General features: G+C 47.5%; 1 protein-coding gene across 1 annotated transcript in view; it reads left to right on the forward strand.

The window, feature by feature from the left end:
* Window positions 1–12,535: 12,535 nt before the first annotated feature.
* The window catches only part of LOC140197896 (cellular tumor antigen p53-like), an 83,270-nt gene continuing 76,198 nt past the window's right edge, over window positions 12,536–19,607 (forward strand). Inside the window, exon 1 of the mRNA XM_072258479.1 lies at window positions 12,536–12,648. The gene's annotated coding sequence lies outside the window, so the exon portion shown is untranslated. The remainder of the gene's footprint in view (window positions 12,649–19,607) is intronic.

Raw genomic sequence — 19,607 nt, forward strand, 5'->3', positions numbered from 1 at the left:
AAACGAGACAAAGTTTCTCCGGACCAGGGGATAAATCACAGCAGTACACATACAACACAATAACTTAGGAAAGTAAGAATTAAATCTACAAATGAATTACACAATGATAGACAAAGTAATGTGCATAAATTTTATATTATCGAGTACGGTACCATTTATCTTTGACTGTGATGCGGCAGGGAGTTCAGAAGCCTAATGGCCTGAAGTAGGGAGTGGTTTCCATCCTGGCCGTTCTTGTCTTTATGTATCCAAGTCTCCTGCCTGATAGTAGAAAGTCAGGAGGATGCAGGATTGCATCTGTGATAATACTAAGGGCTCTGTGTACTCAGCGCTCCTGATAAAGGTGCAAGGGGACTTGGAAGTTCTCATGCAGGATTCCCTGAAGGTTAACTTGCAGGTGGAGTCGGTGGTGAGGAAGGCATTCCTTTCGAGAGGACTAGAATATAAAAGCAAGGATGTAATACTGAGGCATTAGTCAGACCATACTTGTGCATGAGTGCATGAGCAGTTTTGGGCACCTTATAGAAATATAGAAAACCTATAGTACAATACAGGCCCTTCAGCCCACAATGCTGTGCCAAACATGTCCTTACCTTAGAAATTACCTAGGGTTACTCATAGCCCTCTATTTTTCTGAGCTCCATGTACCTGTCCAGGAGTCTCTGAAAAGACCCTATCATATCCACCTCCACCACCACCGCTGGCAGCCCATTCCACGCACTCACCACTCTCTGTGTAAAAAACTTACCCCTGACATCTCCTCTGTACCTACTTGCAAGCACCTTAAACCTGTGCCCTCTCATGCTAATGTAAGAAAGGATGTGCAGACATTGGAGAGGATTCAAAATTGAATTGACTTCATTTCTTATATCCTTCACATGCATGAGGAATAAAAATCTTACATTACGTCGCCGTCTGAATGTGCAATGTGCCAACTTGTAATAAATTTGTGTTTGTGCATCTTGATCTTGGGAAGGTGTATTTAGTTCACTGGAGTATTCCCTTATTAATCCCTCTATTGCTCCATTTACAATCTGATCCCTCCTCGTGGTTTCCTCATCTACATTATCCGATGAATCCTCTGTTTTTGTGTCTCCATTGACTCCTTTCTTTTTGGCCTTCCATTCACCCAGCTGGGCTTTGGTCTTTGCATCTGCTGTTACCAGCAGCTTTCTGCCTCCCACTTGAAGTTCATGCAACAACCTTAATGCAACAGAGTAGATTCTGGTTCTTTATAGAGAATGCTTGCAACTTTCCTGAAACTCTGCGAACCCTCTTCCGGCTTAACACCAAGCCATACTTTGCAAGTAACTGCCTGCATAACATATAAGAATCTTTCTCAGATATATTGCCTACAAAAACTGTTGGCGTCGGATCACTGCTTTTGTCATTTTCATGATTTTTCTGAGCAGCATGGCCCTTCCTTGGTCCAATATGCTTTCCAACCTGAGGCAAAGAGGTTGGCACCAACGCCTGTTTGTCCCCTGTTGGGCAAAGGTTCATGGTGTACAGAATGGAGACAGTTGTGGCACCATTCTGTGCCTTTCTAAAGTTGTGTCCATATGAATTCATTGCAGGGAAAGTGGCATGCAAATGGTGTATAGATCTCCAATCAAATTATAGTTGTCTCAGCTAATCACGTCCCCTGTATTCACCACATACAGGCTCAGTGTGGCTTGTTGGTTGTTGGTATGAATGTCAGTCCCACAGGAGTTATCTTTCCTCCAGTGTAGGTTTTCAGTTGGATATCTGCAGGCTTTATTTGGCATCTTTGAAGTGCCGTTCCAACTCATTCTGGTGGAATGACTGAAACAGCTGAGTCAATGTGTCATGGTCCAGTCCGTGAAGTCTGCATTCCGGTTCACGGTCTGGTCCATCGGCCCTTGCTCCAGGTTTTCCTGTCTACCCTGTTTTTGTTCTTGTTGAGCACCAATTGAGGCAGCTATTTCTCCTTGGGGCTGGCTGCATAAATACCTCCAGAGACCAGGGCGTGTGCTGGATTGTTCTTGTCCTTATTCCTTGTATCCCTTCCCCTGCCTTCTGTTTCTTCGCCTGAAGCCTTGTGTTGTCTTGCTGGTAACTCTCGCTTCACCTGAAGTTCTTGTCTCGCCTTGCATTGCCTGAATCCTTGCCTTGTCTTGCTGGTAACTCTCGCCTCGTCTCGCCTAAAGCCTTGTCTTGGAGCCACCCTGAACCTAGCTCCCTTCCTGTCCCTTGCCTCGGTCGGGTAAGCCAGGCCAGATTGCCGTTACCCTGCGGTGGGTCTTGTCCCTTCCTGTCCCTTGCCGCCGTCGGGTAAGTCAGGCCAGATTGCCATTACCCTGCGGTGGGTCTTGTCCCTTCCTGTCCCTCGCCTCCGTCGGGTGGTGTACCATGCCCTGCCCAGGAGGAGCTTCAAGACCCCAAGCCTCGAGGCTTGCCCCAAGCCAAGCTTCAAGACCCCAAGCCTCAAGCCTCACCCCAAGCCAAGCTTCAAGACCCCAAGCCTCAAGTCTCGCCCCAAGCCAAGCTTCAAGACCCCAAGCCTCAAGCCTCTAGTCTCCAACCTCGCCTCAAGTCTCTGGTCTCCAGCCTCGCCTCAAGTCTCTGGTCTCCAGCCTTGTCTCGAGTCTCTGGTCTCCAGCCTTGCCTTGAGTCTCTGGTCTCCAGCCTCGCCTCAAGTCTCTGGTCTCCAGCCTCACCTCAAGTCTCTGGTCTCCAGCCTTGCCTCGAGTCTCTGGTCTCCAGCCTCGCCTCAAGTCTCTGGTCTCCAGCCTTGCCTCGAGTCTCTGGTCTCCAGCCTCACCTCAAGTCTCTGGTCTCCAGCCTCGCCTCGAGTCTCTGGTCTCCAGCCTTGCCTTAAGGCTGAAGACTCCAGCCTCGTCCTGCCTGCCAACCAAGTCACGTACTTGCCTAGTTCTGGGGTCCAAGCAAGAGGCAGGACCCAGGTTCTGGGTCTTTGTCCAGTCTCTGGCTCGGAGTCCAAGCCGGAGTCCTAGCTCTCTTGTCCAGTCCTGTTCCAGGTTCCCGGTTTTTGTGTCCATGTCCTAGCCCTCACCCGGTATCCTAGTCCTGTCCCTAGTACTTCAGTGTCTGTGTCTTGCGTTTGGGTCCGTTCCCAGCCACCACCCTATGACACAATGTTCAATTCCATTTTAATTAATTTGCCTTCACTTCCAACTTAAACATTATTGCTTGTCTATTGTTAATTTTTATGTTGTAAATCTCAAAGCTGCACAGTCCTATGTCATTTTCATCATTACCAGATTTTTCACCAACAGCATGCAGATTTGTGCTCTTTTTGAAACTGCAACTTGACTTTTCAGCTTTTTCTCCTCCCCTGTGAAGTCCATTTATTTTTGTCTGCCTGACAAGCTCTTTGTATGTGTCCTACTTTGTTGCATTTTCTGCAAGTTTTGTATGGTGTATGTGAACTCCTGACACAGCAGTAACACAATTTGTTTGGCCAGGCTGGTTTCTGTTTAGATGTTGTAATTTGATTCACACTACTTTCATTTCTGTCTGCAACTCTGTTACTTCCTCATCTGCAGTTTCCACTGAAAGAGTGATTTCAACTGCTCTTTTAAATGTAAGCTGTGCTTTAGTTAAGACGGTGATTCCCAACGGGATGGTTATGTATCCTAAGCAGCTGTTATGGGAAATAGAAGTTGTCAGGGGATGTTCAAGATTCTTGAGTGGGGGAGCGGTAAGTGGCACCCTAACTTGAGGCATGAGATCTGACTGACTGTTAGTAGAGCAGGCAGTTCCAAAAAAAAAAGGGCTGAGGCACTGGAACACAGGAAGAACCATAGCTCTGCAGGTGGTGAGCACTCATCGTCACAATGTGTTTGAAACTCGGCAATCTCATCCAACCTTACCAACCAAACAGACATTAATAGGGATGCATAAATTAGCAACCAGGGTGCCCAACAGTTCCCCTTGACTCATGGCTTGAACGAGTTCATGCACCTTAACAGCTGGTAAGTCAAGTGCACCCTCTCAACTATCTCTACAGATCTATGGAAAACAGGTCACGCAATGATACAGTGCTGGCCGAAACCAAACAGGGAAATAGAGCCAATCAGTGAACCTGCTCACTCTGAGGCTTCATATGTGCAGTCAAGAACCATCTTTGAAACATTACGCCATTGGTCAATTGCACCATCTGGAATAGTATAAAGGCAGCTTGCTGAACACCAGCTCTATCCCCACTAACATGCATAAATACGTAAGGCGTGATCTCCAGGAGTCTGAAGGTGGTGAAGCCATGAATTCTAATCCTGCTAAGGAACAGAAACTACAGAAAGTGCATCAATACAACGTTACACACCTGGAGTGTGGTTTTCGTCTGTTTCCATCAGATCAGCAATATCCATTGTGTTTTATCTGTAATACTGTGCTGTCTAATGAAGCCACAAGACCATCAGGATTGCAGGAACACTTCCGTAAAAGACACCTTGAAAAGGCTACTTATGGTATTACTCAGTTCTATAGGATGAAAGAAGCATTTGAAAAGCATTGCACACTCGAGTAATTTGCCAAGAAAGCTAAAAATGACCTTGATAGTTGATCTCATTGCTTCTTATAACATTTCCAAAATGACAGCAAAGTTTGGAAAATCTCATACAATTGTAGAAAGGTTAATCATGCCTGTTGCATCAAAAGTGCTCACTATTGGTCTCAAAATGGATACCAGTATTTTAAAATCAACTCCTCGGAGTAATAACTCTGTAGCTCATCCTATTGATGAAATAAGTCAAGACATTGAGGATCAACTATGCACAGAGTTACAAAAAACAGAATTTGGAATACAACTGGATGAGTCAACTGTGCGAGGCAAGTATGAAGGCAAGTATGGGCTAAAAAAAAATTGAGAAACAATGAGTTAAGACCTGCTTTTGAAAGCATTCACAAAATTCCACAAGTTAAACAATCTCTCAGCCCATCATTGAACTGCCAATGCTCAGACAATCTCTTCATTCCAGCCACATACACTGAAATGGACTCCCTTTCTTTTTCAATGCACAAAATGCTGGAGGAACTCAGAAGATCAGGCAGCATCAATGGAAATGAATAAACAGTCAACATTTTGGCCGGAGACCCTTCCTCAGGACTAAGAATGGTGGGTTAAGACGCCAGAATCAAAAGGTTAGGGGAGAGGGAGGAGGCTAGCTAGAAGGTGGTCGGTGAAGCTAGGTGGGTGGGAAAGGTCAAGGGCTGAAGAAGAAGGAATCTGATAGGAAAGGAGAGTAGACCATGGGAATAGAGGAAGTGGGGGGGGGGGGAGAGAATTTCTTTTCCGGAAGGAGAAATCGATATTCATGTCATCAGGTTGGAAGCAACCCAGATGGAATATAAGATGTTGCTCCTTCACTTTGAGGGTGACTTCATCGCGGAACAGCAATGGGAATTGGAATTAAAATGTTCGGCCACCAGGAAGTGCCGCTTGTGGCAAATGGAACAGAAGTGCTCAACGAAGAAGCCCCCCGAATTTTACGAAGTTTCTCACCAATGTAGAGGAGGCCACACCCGAAGCACCGGACACAATAGAGAGATCCGCAGGTGAAGTATTGTCTACCTGGAAGGATTGTTAGTGGCCCTGAGGGAGGAGGTGGATGGACAGGTGTAGAGCCTTGGCCGCTTGCAGGGTTAAGTGCCAGGAGGGAGATTAGTGGGGAGGGACAAGCGGACAGGGGGAATGATGGAGGGAGCGATCCCTGTGGAATGCCGGGGGGAGTGGGAACAGGTAAACATTAAACATATGTTTAATGGTCGGGTCCCTTTGGAGATGGTGGAAGTTGTGGAGGATTACGTGGAGGCTGATGGGGTGGTAGGTAAGGACAAGAGGGACTCCATCACTGTAAAGGCAACGGGAAGAGGGGTGAGCGCAGATGTTTGTGAAATGGAGGAGATGCGGGTGAGGGCAGCTTCAATAGTGGAGGGAGGGTAACCGTATTCCTTGAAGAAGGAGAGCACCTCGGGTATCCTGAAATGGAAAACCACGACCTGGAAAGAGACGTGGTGGAGGGAAATAAACTGAGAAAGGGGATACAGGGGATAGAGAGGGAAGAGTTACAGCTGAGATAACTGTGAGAATCAGTAGGCTTATAAAAGTTGTCGGTTGACAATCTTTTTGGGCTGCACAGGTGCGGAAAGTGTCGGCGTCAGAGGTCTGCTGAAGTTTGGAGTGCAGTTATTAAAAAGGAGCAGACACGGGTCAAGCCAGTCTTTTCTTGGCAGCTCAGGTGCAGAGAGCATGAGTGCTGGCGTCAGAGCCCCGTGGGAGCTGGGAGGGAGGGGATAAGAGAAGCAGATTTAGGGAAGGCCAGTCTTTTTGGGTTGTGCAGTCGTAGAAAGTGTCGGCATGAGAGGCCTAAACTCAGCTGCAAATAAAAGGAGGGTTGGCTCAAGTGGAGCGGCCATTGTCAGAGTGTGCCAGTGATAGAGTGGGAAGGCTTTGGCATGAACAGGGGAAGGCACGGTTCAGAAAAAGGCAAGCCTTTTTCTTTTTTTGGCGAAGAGTAGTCAGGATGGAATGCTCCTCCTGTTGGATGTAGGAATCCAGGATCCCTGACAGTCTCCCTGTTGACTTCCTCTGCAGGAAGTGCACCCAACTTCAGCTCTGGAGTTGGATGTACTCAGGATCATTTGTGAGGCTGAAGAGATTATAAACAAAATTTTTGAAGAGGTGGTCACACCCAGAGTACAGGTTTCGGACAGTAGACGGGTGACCACCGGGAGTGGGAAGGGGATTAAGAAGTCAGTGTGGGGTTTTCCTGTGGCCACCCCCACAGCAACAAGTATATCCCTACGGCTGGGGGGTGGGGGAATTACCCTTCATGTCACAACAGCAGCAGCCAGGCTGGTGAAACTGGCCGGCTCTAAGCCTCAGCAGGGAAGGGTACGGTCAGGCAGTGCGGTACTTATAGGGGACTCGATAGTTAGGGGGACAGAAAGGAGATTCTGTGTCCGCAAAAAAGACACCAGGGTGGTGTGTTGCCTCCTGTGTGCTAGGGTCCAGGATGTATCGGAGGGGCTGCAGGATATTCTCAAGGGGGAGAGGGAGCAGCCAGAGATCATGGTGCATATTGGCCCCAATGACATAGACAGAAAAGGGGAAGAGGTCTTACGCAGTTTGGAAAGAAGCTGAAGAGAAGGACCTCCAAGGTTGTAATTTCCAGATTATTCCCTGTGCCACAGGCTTGAGCAGGTAGCAATGGGGTGACAGCACGGATAAATGAGTGGCTGTGGAGACGGTGCAGGGGACAGGGTTCAAGTACTTGGATCACTGGAACCTCTTCTGAGGAAGGGGTGACCTGTACAAGTGGGACAAGTTACACCTGAACTGGGGGGGAACCAATATCCTAGCCAGGAGTTTTATTGATGCTACTTGGGAGGGTTTAAATTAGTTTTGCAGGGGGATGGGAACTGGAGCCTCAGGTCAGTAAAGGCAGGATCAGACCAGAAGGTAAATGTCAGAGAAAGTATTGAAAGGCAAGATCAAAATAAAAGGTATGATAGCTGGAATAGTTTGAAGTGTGTACTGTATATTTAGAGCTTGCAGTATTATGGGTAAGGGTGATGAACTTGGAGCATGGGTCAGTACATGGAACTAGGATGTTGTGGCCATTACTGACACTTGACTGAGAGCGGGACAGGAATGGGTAAATAAAGTACCAGGTTTTCAAAGTTTAAGAAAGATAGAGGAGGAGATAAAAGAGAGGGTGTTGGGGGGGACGTTGCACTCCTAATCAGGGACAGTATCATTTCAGAGGAGACATAATGGAGGGGTCAGACACTGAGTCCATTTGGGTGGAGCTCAGGAACAGGAAGGGTGCAATCATGCTGCTGAGATTGGACTACAGACCCCCCAATAGCCACCGGGACATTGAGGAACAGATATTAGATTAGATTATGAGGACACGCAGTCCCCTTTTATTGTCATTTGGTGATGCATGCATTAAGGAATGATACAATATTCCTCCGGTGTGATATCACAGAAACACAGGACAGACCAAGACTGAAAAACTAACAAAAGCTACATAATTATAACATATAGTTACAACAGTGCAAACAATACCATAACTTGATGAAGAACAGGCCATGGGCACGGTAACAAAAGTTCAAAGTCTCTCGACAGTCCCACATCTCACGCAGATGGGAGAAGGAAGAAAGCTCGCCCTGCCATGCCCGACCACAGTTCGACTCTGAGTCATCCGAAAACTTCGAGCTCTGATCAGTCCTCCGACACCGAGTACCGAGCACCATCTCTGCCGAATGCTTCGACCTCAGCCTCGGTCGCCAGCAGCAGGCAAAGCCGGGGATTTTGGGGCCTTCCCTCCGGAGATTCTCGATTGCACAGTAACAGCGGCAGCGAACCGGGCGTTTCAGAAATTTCTCCAGATGTTCCTCAGTACTCTCACATCTGTCTCCATCAAATCAGAATTGTGCACGGCATCCTACTTACAAATACGATATCATTTCACCGGAGAGCTGCGCGCGCTGCTTCACACCGCCATCTTCTCCTGCCCTTTGTAAACAGATATGTAAACAGATTGAGGAAATGTCTAAAAACAACAGGGTTCTTGTCACTGGGAATTACAAATTCCCTAATATAAAATGGAACCTTCTTAGTGTGAGGTTTTAGATGGAGCAGAATTAGTTAAGTGTTAGGTATCAGCGACCACAACTCCTTAACTGTCAGGATAGCTATAGATAAGGATAGGTATGGTCCTTGTGGGAGAGTTTTAAATTGGAGGAGGGCAAATTACGAGGGCATTAAGCATGTACAAAGGAGAGTTAATTGGGAACACCTTTTTTTTCTGGTAAGTCCACATCAGATACGTGGAGGGTGTTTAGAGATCAATTGTACAGGATACAGGAAAGGTGTGTTCCTGTTAGAAGGAAGGACAGGGATGGAAAGAAAAGAGAACCTCGGATGTCCAGAGAGGCGATGAACTTAGTCCAGAAGAAAAAGGAAAAGGATCTGAAGCTTTGGTAGTCGGGATCAAACGAAGCACACGGGGATTATAAAGAAGCCAGAAAAGAACTAAAGAAGGAAATTAGGAAAACCAGGAGGGGCCATGAAAAGTCCTTGGCAAGCAGGATTAAGGTGAATCACAAGGCATTCTGTACATACATCAAGAGCAAGAGGATAACTAGGGAGAGACTGGGACCAGCCAAGGATAAAGAGGGGAACATTTGCTTGGATTTGGAGAATGTGAGAGAGGTACTTAATGAGTACTTTGCTTCAGTATTTACCAAGGAAAAGGATATGGAGTGCTGAGTGTATAAATATGTGAGGGAGTTTAGAGATTAAGGGGGAGGAAGTGTTGGGCCTCCTATGGAGTATTAAGCTGGATAAGTTCCCAGGGCCTGATGGGATTTACCCCAGGTTATTAAAGGAGGCAAGAGACGAGATTGCTGGGGCCCTGACCAGTACCTTTGTGTCCTCTCAAACCTCAGGCAAGGTCCCAGAGGACTGGCGAGTGACTAATGTTGTACCTCTAGTTATGAAGGGAACAAGGGAAAATCCTGGGAGCTATAGACCACTGAGACTCACGTCAGCTGGAGGGAATTTGCTGGAGAAAGTTCTTAGGGATAGGATATATGAGTATTTGGAAACTGTGACCTAATTAGGGAGAGCGCGCATGGCAGTTCGTGCCTTACCAACTTGACTGGGTTTTTTGACAAGGCGATGAGAGAGACTGATGAGGGTAGGGCAGTGCAGTTGTCTACATGAATATTAATAAGACTTTTGACAAAGTCCCTCATGGGAGGCTAATCCAGAAGATTAAGATGCATGGGGTTCATGGTGAATTGGCTGTTTGGATTCAGCATTGGCTGGCACATCAAAGACAGAGGGTAATGGTTGAAGGGACATTCAAGCTGGGGGTCTGTCATTAGTGGATTTCCGCAGGGATCTGTGCTAGGATATCTGCTATCTGTGATTTATATAAATGACTTGGATGAAAATGTGGACGGGCAAGTTTGCAGATGATATCAAGTTTGGTGGAGTTGTGGATAGTATAGAAGACTGGCTAAGAATACAGCATGATATAGACCAGATGCAGATAGGGAGTGAGAAACAGCAGATGGAGTTCAACCCAGATAAGTGTGAAGTGTTGCACCCTGGTAGGGCAAATGCAATGAGATAGACTGTTAAGGGCAAGATGCTTAACTGCTGCTGAGTAGAGAGATCTTGGGGTCCAAGTTCATAGCTGTATGAAAGTGGCTACACAGTTTGATAAGATGGTTAAGGAGGCTTATGGAATGCTTGTTTTTATTAGTTGAGGCACTGAGTTCAAAAGTCGGGAGATTTTGTTGCAAATTTATAAAATTGTAGTTAGGTTGCATCTGGAGTATTGCACACAGTTCCGGTCACCCCACTGTAGGAAGGATGTTGAGTATTTGGAGAGGGTGCAGAGGATGTCTAGCAGGACGCTGCTTGGTTTAGAGGGTATGTGCTATGATGACAGGCTGGACAAACTTGGCTGAATAAACGTGAAGCACTGGAGGCTGAGGGGAGATCTGACAGAGGTTTACAAAATTATGAGAGGCAAAGATACGGAAGACGGACAATATCCTTTTCCCAGGGTTGAAATGTCTAATGTCAGGGGGCATGCATTGAAGGTGAGAGGGGGTAAGTTCAAGGGGGATGTGAGGGGTAAGTGTTTTACTCAGAGTGTGGTGGATGCCTGGAATGTTCTCTCTGGTGTGGAGGTAGAGGTAAATACATTAGAGGCTTTTAAGAGACATTTGGATAGGCACATGGATGTGAGGAAGATGGAGGGACATGTGCATGGCCTAGTGGAGGTAGAAAGGAGTCGTGTTTCAACGTCTTTGATTTGCTTTTTCACTGGTTTGGCACAACATTGTGGGCCGAATGGCCTGTTTCTGTGCTGTACTCTTCTATGTCAGTTTGTCTCCAGAGATGGAAAAAGGGAGGAGAGGTGTCAAAGATGGACCAAGTGAATTTCAGGGCAGGGTGGAAGTTGATAAGGTGGACGAGCTGAGCACAGGTGTGAGAGGCAGTGCCAATGCAGTTGTCAATGAGGAAGAGTTGGGAGTATTACCAGGGAAGGCTCTGAACATGTACTGTTCTGCATTTTGGAAAAAGTGGGAGGGGCCAAAGGAAAAATTGTTCAGGGTGAGGACCAGATCTGCCAGATGGAGGAGGGTGGAGGTGGAAAATTGGTTGGTCCTTTTGTCAAAAAAGAAGCGGAGGGCTTTGAGGCTTTCTTGATGAGGGATAGAAGTGTTTAGGGACTGAACATCCATGGTGAAGATGAGGCGATCAGGGCCAGGGAATTGAAAGTTACTGAGGACATCGAGGGCATGAGAAGTGTTCGGGTGTAGGTGTGAAGGGACTGAACTGGGGGATAGAATCAAATCAAGACATGAGGACACGAGTTCAGTGGGGCAGGAGCAGGCAGAGACAGTAGGCCTAGCTGGACAGTCAAGTTTGTGGATCTTGGTTAGAAGCGAGCAGCACAGGGTAATGAAATGATGCGTTTGGTGGCAGTGGTTGGGAGTTCTTCAGAGTGGATGAGCTCAGTGATAGTGTCAGAGACAACTTTCTGATGGTGTGGAGTGGGGTCCTTCTTGAGGGGTAGGAATGAGGAGGTGTCTGAGAGTTGTCGCCTGGCCTCAGCTAGTAGAGGTCAGTGTGCCAGACGACAACTTTGTCTGCAGGTTCGATGGTAAGGTTGACCTTAGTGCAGAGAGAGTGGGGGGCAGTGGATTCAGAGGGGGTAAGGTTTGAGGAGGAGAGGAGTACTGAAGTTGAGATGGTTGATGTCTCGAAAACAATTGGAGATGTGAAGATCCAGAACAGGCAGAGAACCAGAACGGGGTGTCCATGGGGAGGAGGGTTGAAGATAGGAGAAGTGTTCATCAGTGTGGAATGTGGAACTCTTGCCAAAAAAGTAGGCTCAGAGACAGAAGCGAGAGAAGAGCCTGGGGTCATGGCAGACGCGGAACTCCCTGACGTGCAGGCAAAGGGGAGCAAAGGCAAGGCCCTTGCTGAGAATAGAATGTCCTGCCTCAGAGAGGCGGATGGTGAAGATTAGAGCTTGGATCAGAGGGGAGAGGAGGGTTGGGAAGGTGGCGTGGGAGGAAGATGGAGACCCAAGGGCTGGCAGTGGGGCCTGAGAGACATGAGGTTGCAAAGTGACAGTGGACGAAGGGGAGAGTGGGGGTCCAGCAGCAGTGGCACATAAATTTCCTGAAATTCAAAGTACTCTGCCATCAACTTTGGTTCTCAATGTTCCTGCATGATTTTGACAACATCAGCAAGTCTCATTTCTGCTGGTTTGGTTGGAGCAGTTAAACTTCAAAGCAAACTATATGCCTTTAAATCCAATAAACTCATCAAAATTGGAACTCATTTCTCATTTGCTATTTCAATTGCCTCAAAATATTGCTTAATTAGCTCAGTATACATAATTCCAGTTACCCATTGTGTAATCGAATGCGTCAATCTTTCCAACGTAGCCAGCTAATTCTGCCTTATTTAATAAGAATTGTCTCCCAGAACTTGCTGTTTAGAAACCCATCAATTTCTTCATTTACTGCTTTTGATTTAAACTTGATGGTGTTTTCCCTTCTGAAGAACACTTACTTGCTACGTTTCTTTAAAAACTTGAACATCTAGCTGTGCTTCAACAGGTCAGTGGCTCATCTCCAAGCTTATGTTTTATACCTTCAAAACGTTAAACTAATTCAAGGGAAGACATGGGAGTCTGAACTTTGAGTTTGCTTTAAGCGAGGTGTGCACGTGTCACTTGAAAGAGTAAAGATGTGTGCAATTCGTGTATTTGTGCATGTAACCAGCAATGTATTACTGAAATAAACAAGACTGAGGCGTGACACCGGGTATATACAAGATTGCTCAGATATTATTGAAATATTAAATACACCACAGATGGCCCTAGGCCTGTACTTGCTGGAGTTTAGATGAATGAAGGGGGGATCTCATTGAAACCTATCGAACATTGAAAGGCCTCAATAGAGTGGATATTTCTTATAGTGGGGGAGTCTAGAACCACGGGGCACAGCCCTTCAGAACAGAGATGAGGAGGAATTTCTTTAGCCAGAGGGTGATGAATGGGGAGGCCAAGTCATCAGGTATATTTAAAGCTGAGGTTGATAGGTTCTCGATTCGTGAGGGTATGGGGAGAGGGCAGGAGAGGGGGGATGAGAGGGGTAATAAGTTAGCCATGAAAGAATTGTGGAACTGGAGGTGATGAGACGAATGGCCTAGTTCTGCCCTTGTGTCTTTTGTCTTATAGTAAGTTTTTTCACAGAGAGCGGTGGCTGTGTGGAACGTGCTGCCAGGGGTGACTTTAGGGACTTTTTAAAAAACTCTTTAGATTGGCATATGGATGATTGAAAAACAGAGGGCTATGTGTGACAGAAGGGTTAGATTGATTTTAGAGTGGATTAAATGGTTGGCACACCATCATGGGTCAAAGGCTGGTACGGTGTTGTAATGTTCTGTGTTAAATGTTTATTTAGAGATACAACACTGTAACAGGCTATTCTGGCCCAAATACACAATATGGCCAATTAACCTACTAACTAGTACAACTTTGGACTGCAGCAAGAAACAGGAGCATCTGGGGGGAACCCAGGTGGTCACAGGAACAACGTACAGGCAGTGGTGTAATTGACAGGGGGTCACTGGTGCAGTAACAGTGTTAAGAACACGGCAGTGGTGTAGTTGACCGGGGGTCACTGGTGTTGTAACTGTGTTAAGAGCACGACAGTGGTGTAATTGACCGGGGGTCACTGGTGTTGTAACTGTGTTAAGAGCACGACAGTGGTGTAATTGACCGGGGGTCACTGATGCTGTAATAGTTTTAAGAACACAGCAGTGGTGTAATTGACCGGGGATCACTGGTGTTGTAACAGTGCTAAGAACACGGAAGTGGTGTAATTGACCGGGAGGTCACTGGTGCTGTAATAGTGTTAAGAACACGGTAGTGAGGTAATTGACCAGGGGTCACTGGTGCCGTAACAGTGTTAAGAACACGGCAGTGGTGTAATTGACCAGGGGTCACTGGTGCTGTAACGGTGTTAAGAACACGGCAGTGGTGTAATTGACCGGAGGTCACTGGTGCTGTAATAGTGTTAAGAACATGGCAGTGAGGTAATTGACAGGGGAACACTGGTGCTGTAACAGTGTTAAGAACACGGCAGTGGTGTAATTGACCGGGAGGTGACTGGTGCTGTAATAGTGTTAAGAACACGGTAGTGAGGTAATTGACCAGGGGTCACTGGTGCTGTAACAGTGTTAAGAGCACGGCAGTGGTGTAATTGACCGGGGGTCACTGGTGCTGTAACAGTGTTAAGAACATGGCAGTGAGGTAATTGACAGGGGACCACTGGTGCTGTAACAGTGTTAAGAGCACGGCAGTGCTGTAATTGACCGGGGGTCACTGGTGCTGTAATAGTGTTAAGGACACGGCAGTGGTGTAATTGACTGGGGGGGTCACTGGTGTTGTAACAGTGTTAAGAACATGGAAGTGGTGTAATTGACCGGGGGTCACTGGTGCTGTAATAGTGTTAAGGACACGGAAGTGTTGTAGTTGACTGGGGGTCACTGGTGCTGTAATAGTGTTGAGAACACGGCAGTGATGTAATTGACCGGGGGTCACTGGTGCTGTAATAATGTTGAGAACACGGCAGTGGTGTAATTGACCGGGGGTCACTGGTGCTGTAATAGTGTTAAGAACACGGTAGTGAGGTAATTGACCAGGGGTCACTGGTGCTGTAACAGTGTTAAGAACACGGCAGTGGTGTAATTGACCAGGGGTCACTGGTGCTGTAACGGTGTTAAGAACACGGCAGTGGTGTAATTGACCGGAGGTCACTGGTGCTGTAATAGTGTTAAGAACATGGCAGTGAGGTAATTGACAGGGGAACACTGGTGCTGTAACAGTGTTAAGAACACGGCAGTGGTGTAATTGACCGGGAGGTGACTGGTGCTGTAATAGTGTTAAGAACACGGTAGTGAGGTAATTGACCAGGGGTCACTGGTGCTGTAACAGTGTTAAGAGCACGGCAGTGGTGTAATTGACCGGGGGTCACTGGTGCTGTAACAGTGTTAAGAACATGGCAGTGAGGTAATTGACAGGGGACCACTGGTGCTGTAACAGTGTTAAGAGCACGGCAGTGCTGTAATTGACCGGGGGTCACTGGTGCTGTAATAGTGTTAAGGACACGGCAGTGGTGTAATTGACTGGGGGGTCACTGGTGTTGTAACAGTGTTAAGAACATGGAAGTGGTGTAATTGACCGGGGGTCACTGGTGCTGTAATAGTGTTAAGGACACGGAAGTGTTGTAGTTGACTGGGGGGTCACTGGTGCTGTAATAGTGTTGAGAACACGGCAGTGATGTAATTGACCGGGGGTCACTGGTGCTGTAATAATGTTGAGAACACGGCAGTGGTGTAATTGACCGGGGGTCACTGGTGCTGTAATAGTGTTAAGAACACGGTAGTGAGGTAATTGACCAGGGGTCACTGGTGCTGTAACAGTGTTAAGAACACGGCAGTGGTGTAATTGACCAGGGGTCACTGGTGCTGTAACAATGTTAAGAACACGGCAGTGGTGTAATTGACCGGAGGTCACTGGTGCTGTAATAGTGTTAAGAACATGGCAGTGAGGTAATTGACAGGGGAACACTGGTGCTGTAACAGTGTTAAGAACACGGCAGTGGTGTGATTGACCGGGAGGTGACTGGTGCTGGAATAGTGTTAAGAGCACGTCAGTGGTGTAATTGACCGGGGGTCACTGGTGCTGTAACAGTGTTAAGAACATGGCAGTGAGGTAATTGACCCGGGGGGTCACTGGTGCTGTAATAGTGTTGAGAACACGGCAGTGGTGTAATTGACTGGGGGTCACTGGTGTTGCAATAGTGTTAAGAACACAGCAGTAGTGTAATTGACCGGGGGTCACTGGTGTTGTAACAGTGTTAAGAACACGGCAGTGGTGTAATTGACTGGGGGTCACTGGTGTTGTTACAGTGTTAAGAACACGGCAGTGGTGTAATTGACTGGGGGTCACTGGTGCTGTAATAGTGTTAAGGACACAGCAGTGGTGTAATTGACCGGGGGTCACTGGTGCTGTAATAGTGTTAAGAACACGGCAGTGAGGTCATTGACCGGGGGTCACTGGTGCTGTAACAGTGTTAAGAACACGGCAGTGGTGTAATTGACCATGGCTCACTGGTGTTGTAACAGTGTTAAGAACACGGCAGTGGTGTAATTGACCAGGGGTCACTGGTGCTGTAATAGTGTTAAGAACACGGCAGTGATGTAATTGACCATGGCTCACTGTTGTTGTAACAGTGTTAAAAACAAGGCAGTGGTTAAGTTGACCGGGCGTCACTGGTGTTGTAATTGTGTTAAGAACACGGCAGTGGTGTAATTGACTGGGGGTCACTGGTGTTCTAACAGTGTTAAGAGCACGGCAGTGGTGTAATTGACCGGTGGTCACTCTTGCTGTAACAGTGTTAGGAACACGACAGTGCTGTAACTGACTGGGGGGTGGGGGGTCACTGATGCTGTAACAGTGTTAAGAACACGGCAGTGGTGTAGTTGACCCTAGGTCAATGGTGATGTAATAGTGTTAAGGACATGGCAGTGGTGTAATTGACCGGGGGTCACTGGTGTTGAAAACAGTGCTAAGAACACGGCAGTGGTGTAATTGACCGGGGGTCACTGGTGCTGTAACAGTGTTAAGAACACGGCAGTGGTGTAATTCACCATGGGGTCACTGGTGCTGTAATAGTGTTAAGAACACGGCAGCGGTGTAACTGACCATGGCTCACTGGTGTTGTAACAGTGTTAAGAACACGGCAGTGGTGTAATTGACCGGGGGACACTGGTGCTGGAATAATTTTAAGAACATGGCAGTGGTATAGTTGACCGGGGGTCAATGGTGCTGTAACAGTGTTAAGAACACGGCAGTGGTGTAATTCACCGGGGGGGTCACAGGTGCTGTAATAATGTTAAGAACACGGCAGTGGTGTAATTGACCAGGGGGCGTGTCACTGGTGTTGTAAACGTGCTAAGATCACGACGGTGGTGTAATTGACCGGGGGTCACTGGCGCTGTAATAGTGTTAAGAACACGGCAGTGGTGTAGTTGACCGGGGCTCACTGGTGCTGTAATAGTGTTAAGGACACGGCAGTGGTGTAATTGACCATGGCTCACTGTTATTGTAACAGTATTAAGAACACGGCAGTGCTGTAGTTGACCGGGGGTCACTGGTATTGTAATAGTGTTAAGAACACGGCAGTGGTGTAATTGACCGGGGGTCACTGGTGCTGTAATAGTGTTAAGAACACGGCAGTGGTGTAATTGACCAGGGGTCACTGGTGTTGTAACAGTGCTAAGAACACGGAAGTGGTGTAATTGACCGAGGGTCACTGGTGCTGTAACAGTGTTAAGAACACGGCAGTGGTGTAATTGACCGGGAGGTCACTGGTGCTGTAATAGTGTTAAGAATACGGTAGTGAGGTAATTGACCAGGGGTCACTGGTGCTGTTACAGTGTTAAGAGCATGGCAGTGGTGTAATTGACCGGGGGTCACTGGTGCTGTAACAGTGTTAAGACCACAGCAGTGGTGTAATTGACCGGAGGTCACTGGTGCTGTAATAGTATTAAGAACATGGCAGTGGTGTAATTGACCAGGGGTCACTGGTGCTGTAATAGTGTTAAGGACACGGCAGTGGTGTAATTGACTGGGGGGTCACTGGTGTTCTAACAGTGTTAAGAGCACGGCAGTGGTGTAATTGACCGGTGGTCACTCTTGCTGTAACAGTGTTAGGAACACGACAGTGGTGTAATTGACTGGGGGGGGGTCACTGGTGCTGTAACAGTGTTAAGAACACGGCAGTGGTGTAGTTGACCGGGGGTCACTGTTGTTGTAATAGTGTTAAGAACACGGCAGTGGTGTAATTGACCAGGGGGTGTGTCACTGGTGTTGTAAACGTGCTAAGATCACGACAGTGGTGTAATTGACCGGGGGTCACTGGCGCTGTAATAGTGTTAAGAACACGGATGTGGTGTAGTTGACCGGGGCTCACTGGTGTAATAGTGTTAAGGACACGGCAGTGGTGTAATTGACCAGGGGTCACTGGTGTTGTAACAGTGTTAAGAGCACGGCAGGGGTGTAATTCACCGGGGCTCACTGGTGCTGTAATAGTGTTAAGAACATGCCAGTGGTGTAATTGACCATGGCTCACTGTTATTGTAACAGTATTAAGAGCACGGCAGTGCTGCAGTTGACCGGGGGTCACTGGTGTTGTAATAGTGTTAAGAACACGGCAGTGGTGTAATTGACTGGGGGTCACTGGTGCTGTAATAGTGTTAAGAACACGGCAGTGGTGTAATTGACCGGGCATCACTGGTGTTGTAACAGTGCTAAGAACACGGCAGTGGTGTAATTGACCGGGGGTCACTGGTGCTGTAACAGTGTTAAGAACACGGCAGTGCTGTAGTTGACCAGGGGTCACTGGTGCTGTAACAGTGTTAAGAACACGACAGTGGTGTAATTGATCGGGGGTCACTGGTGTTGTAATAGTGTTAAGAACACGGCAGTGAGGTAATTGACCGGGGTTCACTGGTGCTGTAACAGTGTTAAGAGCACGGCAGTGGTGTAATTGACCGGGGGTCACTGGTGCTGTAATAGTGTTAAGAACACGGCAGTGGTGTAATTGACTGGGGGTCACTGGTGTTCTAACAGTGTTAAGAGCACGGCAGTGGTGTAATTGACCGGTGGTCACTCTTGCTGTAACAGTGTTAGGAACACGACAGTGGTGTAATTGACTGGGGGGGGGGGGTCACTGGTGCTGTAACAGTGTTAAGAACACGGCAGTGGTGTAGTTGACCGGGGGTCACTGGTGTTGTAACAGTGTTAAGAACACGGCAGTGGTGTAATCGATCGGGGGTCACTGGTGTTGTAACAGTGTTAAGAACACGGCAGTGGTGTAATTGACCGGGAGGTCACTGGTGCTGTAATAGTGTTAAGAACACGGCAGTGAGGTCATTGACCGGGGGTCACTGGTGCTGTAACAGTGTTAAGAACACGGCAGTGGTGTAATTGACCATGGCTCACTGGTGTTGTAACAGTGTTAAGAACACGGCAGTGGTGTAATTGACCAGGGGTCACTGGTGCTGTAATAGTGTTAAGAACACGGCAGTGATGTAATTGACCATGGCTCACTGTTGTTGTAACAGTGTTAAAAACAAGGCAGTGGTTAAGTTGACCGGGCGTCACTGGTGTTGTAATAGTGTTAAGAACACGGCAGTGGTGTAATTGACTGGGGGTCACTGGTGTTCTAACAGTGTTAAGAGCACGGCAGTGGTGTAATTGACCGGTGGTCACTCTTGCTGTAACAGTGTTAGGAACACGACAGTGCTGTAACTGACTGGGGGGTGGGGGGGTCACTGGTGCTGTAACAGTGTTAAGAACACGGCAGTGGTGTAGTTGACCCTAGGTCACTGGTGATGTAATAGTGTTAAGGACATGGCAGTGGTGTAATTGACCGGGGGTCACTGGTGTTGAAAACAGTGCTAAGAACACGGCAGTGGTGTAATTGACCGGGGGTCACTGGTG

The sequence above is a fragment of the Mobula birostris genome, chromosome 5 (assembly GCF_030028105.1).
Source record: "Mobula birostris isolate sMobBir1 chromosome 5, sMobBir1.hap1, whole genome shotgun sequence".
Classification (NCBI taxonomy): Eukaryota; Metazoa; Chordata; class Chondrichthyes; order Myliobatiformes; family Myliobatidae; genus Mobula; species Mobula birostris.